At 36.0% G+C, this 7,292-nt stretch overlaps 2 pseudogenes across 1 annotated transcript; one reads left to right on the top strand and one right to left on the bottom strand.

Annotated features, from left to right (window-relative positions):
* The first annotated feature begins 2,183 nt into the window (after window positions 1–2,183).
* On the top strand, window positions 2,184–3,395 carry LOC143608353 (dirigent protein 22 pseudogene; annotated as a pseudogene).
* A 1,068-nt stretch (window positions 3,396–4,463) lies between these two features.
* On the bottom strand, window positions 4,464–7,292 carry LOC143608338 (scarecrow-like protein 3 pseudogene; annotated as a pseudogene). The gene is made up of 2 exons (XR_013149241.1): window positions 6,781–7,292; window positions 4,464–6,064 (listed from the first exon to the last, which is right to left on the bottom strand). The product of XR_013149241.1 is annotated as a scarecrow-like protein 3 pseudogene (transcript).

Below are 7,292 nucleotides of genomic sequence, written 5' to 3'. Positions count from 1 at the left end.
GTTATAACTCATCATAATTTTATGTTTAGGGCTGTAAAAATATACTAAAGTATCAGTTAGGTTGTTGGGCTTATTTCTTAGTTAAGCGAGTTACAAACGTGTCGGTTTAAACGGTTTTTATAACCCGATTTCAATATTATCCCTTGGGGCTGATTTATACAATTTCAAAGACTTAAATATTTATGTTTTAACTTCTGGAAATTTTGTTAGATGTACAGAGTCAACATGGTCACATGTCGGGTTTGTTTTCGAGCTAGTTTTCACTTAAACGAGCCACCGAATGACTATAAACTGGCTACGGTTTTTAGGGCTGAACTTTGTGTAACTTATAGGGGTTCATGGTTACCGTTTCTGTTATAAATTTATACTTTTCTGTTTTCAACTTATAAGTTTATACCCAACTCACCTTATTACCGAAAATGCCCTTTTGCTCTTATATTTATTTAGAACTTGTTTTTAGTTAGCGAAACATGTCGAGACCTGTTTTAATACACAAGAGTGACTTGTTTAAAGTTTCATATCGATATTGGGATGCTCGGAACCCAAATATGACTTCGGTTCGGTTTGGGCCCGTTAGCACCTTTATGGTACATTGCTAACAAAACTCATTCGTCGGTTATCAAGTATGTTAGGACTTGTTACAGTTCATTAAAATAAGTTGTTTTAACAATTCATGGGTTTTTAAAAAGATGATTTTAGGCTGCTGTTACAAGTACGAGTCCGGCTTGGCCCGTTCGGGTTATAGTTCAGTTTTTAAAACGATGATTCGCATAAAATCGTTCTGGTTCAGATTATAAATCATCAGAATATTGTTTTTAGGGCTGCAAAAAAGAGATATCATATTATTACGTTGGTTGCAGGGCTTGTTTCTCATGGGTTAAGGGTCGAGTTATACACCGTTCAAAGCTTAGAATATAACCTAACACGAACAAGTATGGGCTGCAGTACCTTGAACACGTTAGGGCTTCACAGTTTGGTTGATCTTGGGTTTTCCACTGATCCGTGAGCAACGAAACAGAAGGTTAGATTGCTGTTCTGGTGTCGGGTTTTATAAAACAAGGAATAAGTTATAGCTTGAATTAAACATGAACAGAACAAGTATTTACCCAGATTTTTCCTTTGGTTTGCTGGTCTGGTTCATCAAGAAACAAGGCAGAGAACTCCAATTATTGAAAGGGAAATTGAAGGTGCACAAGTGTAGGTCCTTCGGTTTCCAAATCTGATAAAACCAAATATTGAAAGGGAAATTGAAGGTGCTCTTTCTTCAAGAGAGAGAAAGAGCATGAAGTTTGAATGTTTACAAAGATGAAGAATACAATAAAAAGATGAAGGAGATGATTTCTTGTAGCAGAGGATTTTTGCATGAAGATGGATTGGTGATGAGGATTGGAGCAAAGGGGCGGTTGACGTATCTATTGGGGCAGGGGGATTGGATTTGATTTTGGGAATTTTGATAATATCCTATAGTATCTTCATTATTTTTATAAACTTCTATTATAACTAATCTATATAAATTACATGGGGGGCTGATTTTATGTATAAGAACATAGGTTTAAAAAAAATTAATTAATATCCATTGTGTCACAAATCTTGTTTATCGGTTTTCGTTCCGTTCGGTTGAGTCGTCATATTGTAGTATAACTGGTCGCTTGACGTTTGGATTATATATTTTGGATACTCGGTACTTTTAAGTATCTACGAAAAGCTTCTTGAAATTTTTTGGAGTTACTGGTTCGGGTTCCTTTCGGTTAAACGAGTCTCGGTTTTGTTTGATTAATTTGCACTGAGCCCATTATCGTACGACAGCTTCTGTTATACGACTGACATTTCACTCGGTATCTAATAATAAGTTTTCTCTCTTTTTAAAAAAAAAAGAAAAGTAGCCCCATTTTTGGGGTTGTTACACTTGATTATCATAAGAACTTCCAAATTCCAATCGATGCTTAGAATTACAAGGTGGAAAAAGAATTGGCTTTCTTTTTTATCGGTACACTTCGCACACTAAATGTTATTTGTACAATATCTTGCCAATGGAGGAGCCTCTTGTTTGGATCACATTTTATGCGTGTGTAGCATGGTGGATGAAGACTAGAGAGAAAACAAATATTTTATACTTCACCCTTATATATTTTTTTATTAATGAATAACTAAAAAATGAGCGCGCAAGATTTCATCTTTTTTTTTCCCTTTAACCAGTTAAATGTTGTACATGGATTAAACCCTTCGTATTCTATACCCTTACCACCTTACAATCCCATTGAATTCGGAATGACAAGGTTTCATCTTTTTAAAAGTGATTTTCCAAGTGGTTGTCAAATTTATAGAAAAAGATAAGCTGGGGCTGTTGTAGTTTGTGTCAGAAGCAAAGGCACCTTCTTTGCATTTCTTTACTTGTGTACCATTATGACTGTTGCTACATGAATCATTATATTCTTCTCCTTGTGACAAACTCATGGCCAAACCTTACAACCAAAGCAACTTCTTTTTATTTGTTGAATAATGTGTACTTGACATTCCATTAATCAACCTAGCTAATTCTAAAATCCAAAAATGATGACCGGGTGACTCAGTGGTCTGTCAGTTATTCAAATGGACGTTAAAAAAAATGTTTAAAGTTTAATCTCTAAGACTCTAAACCAGAGTACAAAAAGTGAAAACAAGCATGACCTCAAACGCCAAAATCTTTCCATAAATAGAAGCATTGCCTCTTCACTTATCATATCACAATGGCACCTCCCATCCTAACCTTCAGTCTGTTTTCTCTTAACTTAGCTCTCATTTCCGCCATTGCGATCACCGCTAATGGGAGAAGCACTTTGCCACAACAAGACTAAATCCGGATGCCAGAAAAATGACCCGCCTTCACTTCTACTTCCATGACGTTCTTAGTGGAAAACACAAAACCGCGATCCCAATAATCGGTGCTAGAAATGCATTTGGCATGACAGCAATCGTGGATGACCCGCTGACTTTAGACACCAAACACAGGTCGAAATAAGTGGGCCGAGCTCAAGGACTCTATGCGCTTTCTTCTAAACATGACCCAGCCCTACTTATGGCAATGAGTTTTATATTTACTTATGGCAAATACAATGGTAGTACACTTAGTGTAATGGGGCGGAACGCCGTGCTCGATGCAGTGAGGGAAATGCCTATTATTGGAGGAAGTGGTGTGTTTAGGTTCGCTTGCGGCTATGCACTTGCCAATACGGTGCGATATAATCCAAAAACCGGTGATGCAGTGGTTCGGTATAATGTAACTGTAATGCATGGCTAATAAAATTAAAAGTCATATATCCCACATTCTGATGTTGTGTATCTGATATTGTGTAACCTAAGTTAATGTTCAAAGGCTAAAGCATTATGTTTTTGTATCCAATTAGTTAATATATTTATATATCCCACTTTACATCACACCAATTTCATTTGTCTCCATCTAACTATGCCTCCGGGTACTAGGAACTACATCAATACCCGAGTGATCAGCGCCTGTTGGGTAGCTTCACACCGTAGCCACCATTGGACTAGCCAAGGATTCCGAGAACCCTTCACATTCCGTATATGTTTCCATTTTGCAACAAGGCAAACACAATATAGCATATAGGCTTCTTTGATCTTTTTGTGTTTTATATATGTGTGTCTACAAATATTACTTCATTTTAACACCAAATTATTTAGGCAAGGCAGCACACTCACTATAAAACACATAATTTAAGTTATTTATTACGTTAACCAAATTAAGTTCAATCTATAAGAACCTATCGTGTATATTAGCAAAGATCGAAAACAATGACGGACCAGTGGCGGACCCACATTATTATTTTCGTGGGTGTTAGGAATTTTTGGGTTTGATTGATTATCGCTATGTGATAAAACTTTTGGTCCGGTTCGGTTTGAATCATATGAAAAAAAGATAATCAAACTACAATTTAAATTTTAAAATAACTCGTGAAACGTCATTACAAATCAAATGATTAACTTTTGAGAAATTGTTCAACTAATACACTCATATTTTCTATATTAAAGTAAATTAAATCATTAACTTATTGGCATTATAACCAATGAAGCATTCATAACAATTTCAAGCATATTCAATAAGAAGTTTGATATGTAAAATTTTATATGCAAGTTAATAACAAAGATTAATTCACAACTAAGCTTTAAAAATGGAATAACCTAACTAAGCTTCACACAACGGCAAGTGTACCGGTCAAGTATTGTTTGCAAGGGTGGATCTATGGGGGTGTCCATGGGGTGACCGGGATACCCCTCAATTTTAACAACGAAGTGCAATATTAGTACAATATTTTTTACTCCGTTTTATATTTTTGAATACCCTAAGCAAATATTAGGATACTCCTCGGTCCGAAACTTTTTTTGTGTGGATACCTCTAAATGTATAGATCCGCCACTGATAATTATAACACATGAAACAAATGTTCCAAATAAGAGTGACAAACAGATCATGAAGGTTTATAAGTTAAATGGATGATCATACATTTGGGAGCACACCAGTGCTTTATACACAGAATTGAGACAATCATATAGTCAAACACCAACATGATTATGAACTAACTGTACCTTTGAAATTTCCATGCCGAAATCGTAAATAATGGTTGATTATGCCAGCAAATAACCGGAAAACCGTTGTCGTCTTTGATTTTATAGCCATCATATCCATAATTATGCAATAACCTTGTAGCTAACAACATCCCATTGTAGCTTAAAGGAACCCTTCCAAATCCAGCCAACTCTAGCCTCGGAACCCATTTTTCAAGCTTTTCGTGTCTCACCCTTCTTTCAAGACCCGTACAAGCAATAATATTCTTGATTTCTTCACCAAATAACATCTTTTCGACCTTTTGGCGTTCCAGTGATGTACGTGGAACAGTAGATTCTAAACAATCAAATAGTGCTGCATAAAAGATCAATGTTTCAAGTACCCTCTCCATCAAACTGAATCCATTATGGTTGGATTCTTGCTCAGTTACCACCATAAGTTTAGGTGATAATGACCAAAGAGCGTTCAAAAAGTTCATCAATTTTGAAGAATTTGACAAGGATAAAGGTGAAGATGAAGTCGAATCCGGACTTGGGCTAAACGTGTTTGCCACATCTTTCCTGAGAAAATCACCTAAAGTTTGTGAATTCATTAGAACTTGCTTTGAAGGCGGGCTTATTTTGTTGGTTTCGTCATCAAACGCTAAAAGAGTGTGAAGCTGAAGTACTGAGCTAATTGCTAAAGCTTCTCCTGATTTGTAACGTAAAGACTCGATGTTAAGAGTATCCAATCTACTAACTATTGGATTGAACTGAAATGGGATGTCTAATTTTTCTGCCTCTTTATTCAACTGAAATGCCATTTGTTCTACGACTTCTTTCTGTTGATGAATTCCAGTGATCCGCAAATGTGGTGGTCCTCCGGGGCGTGTTCTTAATGATTGAAGAAGATTGATCCACTGTGCTGGCTCAGAGGAACATAAATCAATAATATGAACCATCTTTTCCCCTTCCATTGCTTCGAGAATCGCTTGATTAGTGATGAGATACGCCAATCTCAAAAATGGGCAAAGATCAAAAAACAATCTTTTAACAAGAATCTCGTCGGATACTGACGTGATTCTTGTGGAGTTAATTGCTTTGTATACACCTGGCAATCCTTTAAGCATACGATTAGCGAGTGCTTCAGTGAAATAAGTCGCGAGTCGTTGCATGGTGTCACCCTCAGCAGAAGCAAGATTGTTAATCTGCTCTAGTAAGTTGTTGGCATTCTGGATGTTACCCGCGGCCACGTGGTTAGCACAGGCAAGAAGAAGCTGGATGAGGTATAAACCTCTGCTTTCATTGGATTCCATTTCCCTTAGCCATGGGTATGGTGATCCGAAATGCGGTGAAAGTGACATTAACGAAAATAAGTGAAGGGGCGACGAGCTTATTGACGAAGATCCATCATCTTGAGCCATTCCTGATGTTAGCAGTTTCAATCAGAGTTCCAACCCAACACCTTCTTGATTAAGGATAAGTGTACCTTAATATTATTCACATGGTGGATCCTATGATTCACCTATAATAACACATAAAGTACAAATATTATGTTGTCTATACTATAGTCTGTTGGAATTGATAATAAATAGAAGTTAGGGTGTTAAATGTACTATTTAGTGTAAACATAAGTTTGGGTGGTTAATTCCCCAAACATCAAGTCGATTCACCAAAGGGTTTGCACCTTATCGAACACTATAAATAGCGCATGTAATCACCATCTATAATAAGTACGATTGTGAATCAAATAAATAAAACTTTTGTATTCTCTTGTTCCTTCACATTCACACAAGAATAGCTGCTAAAATCAGACACTTCCAACTTCTCAGATATGGAAGAATAAGCAGGGATTAATAAGTTTATAAACTATTGCATGTGTTATGAATATAGCAGTCAACAGAATTAAGAAAGGCCGCCATTTTTACCAACATTATAAATGATTAATCCAAGAACAAAATTTTACAGGCTTCCATAAATAATTTGATGGTTTATACATGGTTGCAGAAGTTGCTAGGCGCTTCCAGATCGGTCGACTGAGGAGTTGCAAGTACTCATCCTAGTGAGGGAGTTCTCGGAATTACTCGCTGAGTACTTGGCGCCTAGCCTTTTTTTTACAACCATGGTTTATAGTTTATACAACCAGAAGAAGTAATATATATATATATATATATATATATATATATATATATATATATATATATATATATATATAACAAACTAGATAAGGAATGAACTCACCACTGAACATATCTGGAGCTGGTCCGGATAATCCGATCAAATGTGGAGTAAAATGTAAATACGAAACAGGGTTTTGAAATCGTTGAAACCCCGTTTGAATCCATACACGAAACTCCAAACGTTTTCGGTTATTCCGGTGTTTACTGTTGAAATCATCAATGGTTTTGGAATGTTTTCGAAAATCCAAATTGGCTGTTTGTCCAGGGGAGAACATATCAATGGTTTTTAACCTTTGTGAGAAATGAAAGAGGTTGTTTTTGTCTTCATTGTATTGGTTCTTCCTTGGGGACATCAGGAATATCAGATGTGGATGAATTTAATATGATGGTATCATCGTATATGCCACTTGCAATATAGGATCAAGGTTTTTTAGTTGACGATGTAGTTAACATTTAGCCAAATGCACATTTTTCCTTTTTATTTTTTTATTGTTTTAAACTATTATCAAACTTTTCTTTTATAACTCTATATTATTTTTCATTACTTTTGTTTGGTACTTCAAACTGGGACGT

Source organism: Bidens hawaiensis, unplaced genomic scaffold (genome assembly GCF_021521415.1).
Source record: "Bidens hawaiensis isolate Kalapana, Puna unplaced genomic scaffold, B.hawaiensis_p1.1 tig00419364_1, whole genome shotgun sequence".
NCBI classification, from domain to species: domain Eukaryota; kingdom Viridiplantae; phylum Streptophyta; class Magnoliopsida; order Asterales; family Asteraceae; genus Bidens; species Bidens hawaiensis.
This window is presented reverse-complemented; position numbering and strand designations above follow the sequence as displayed.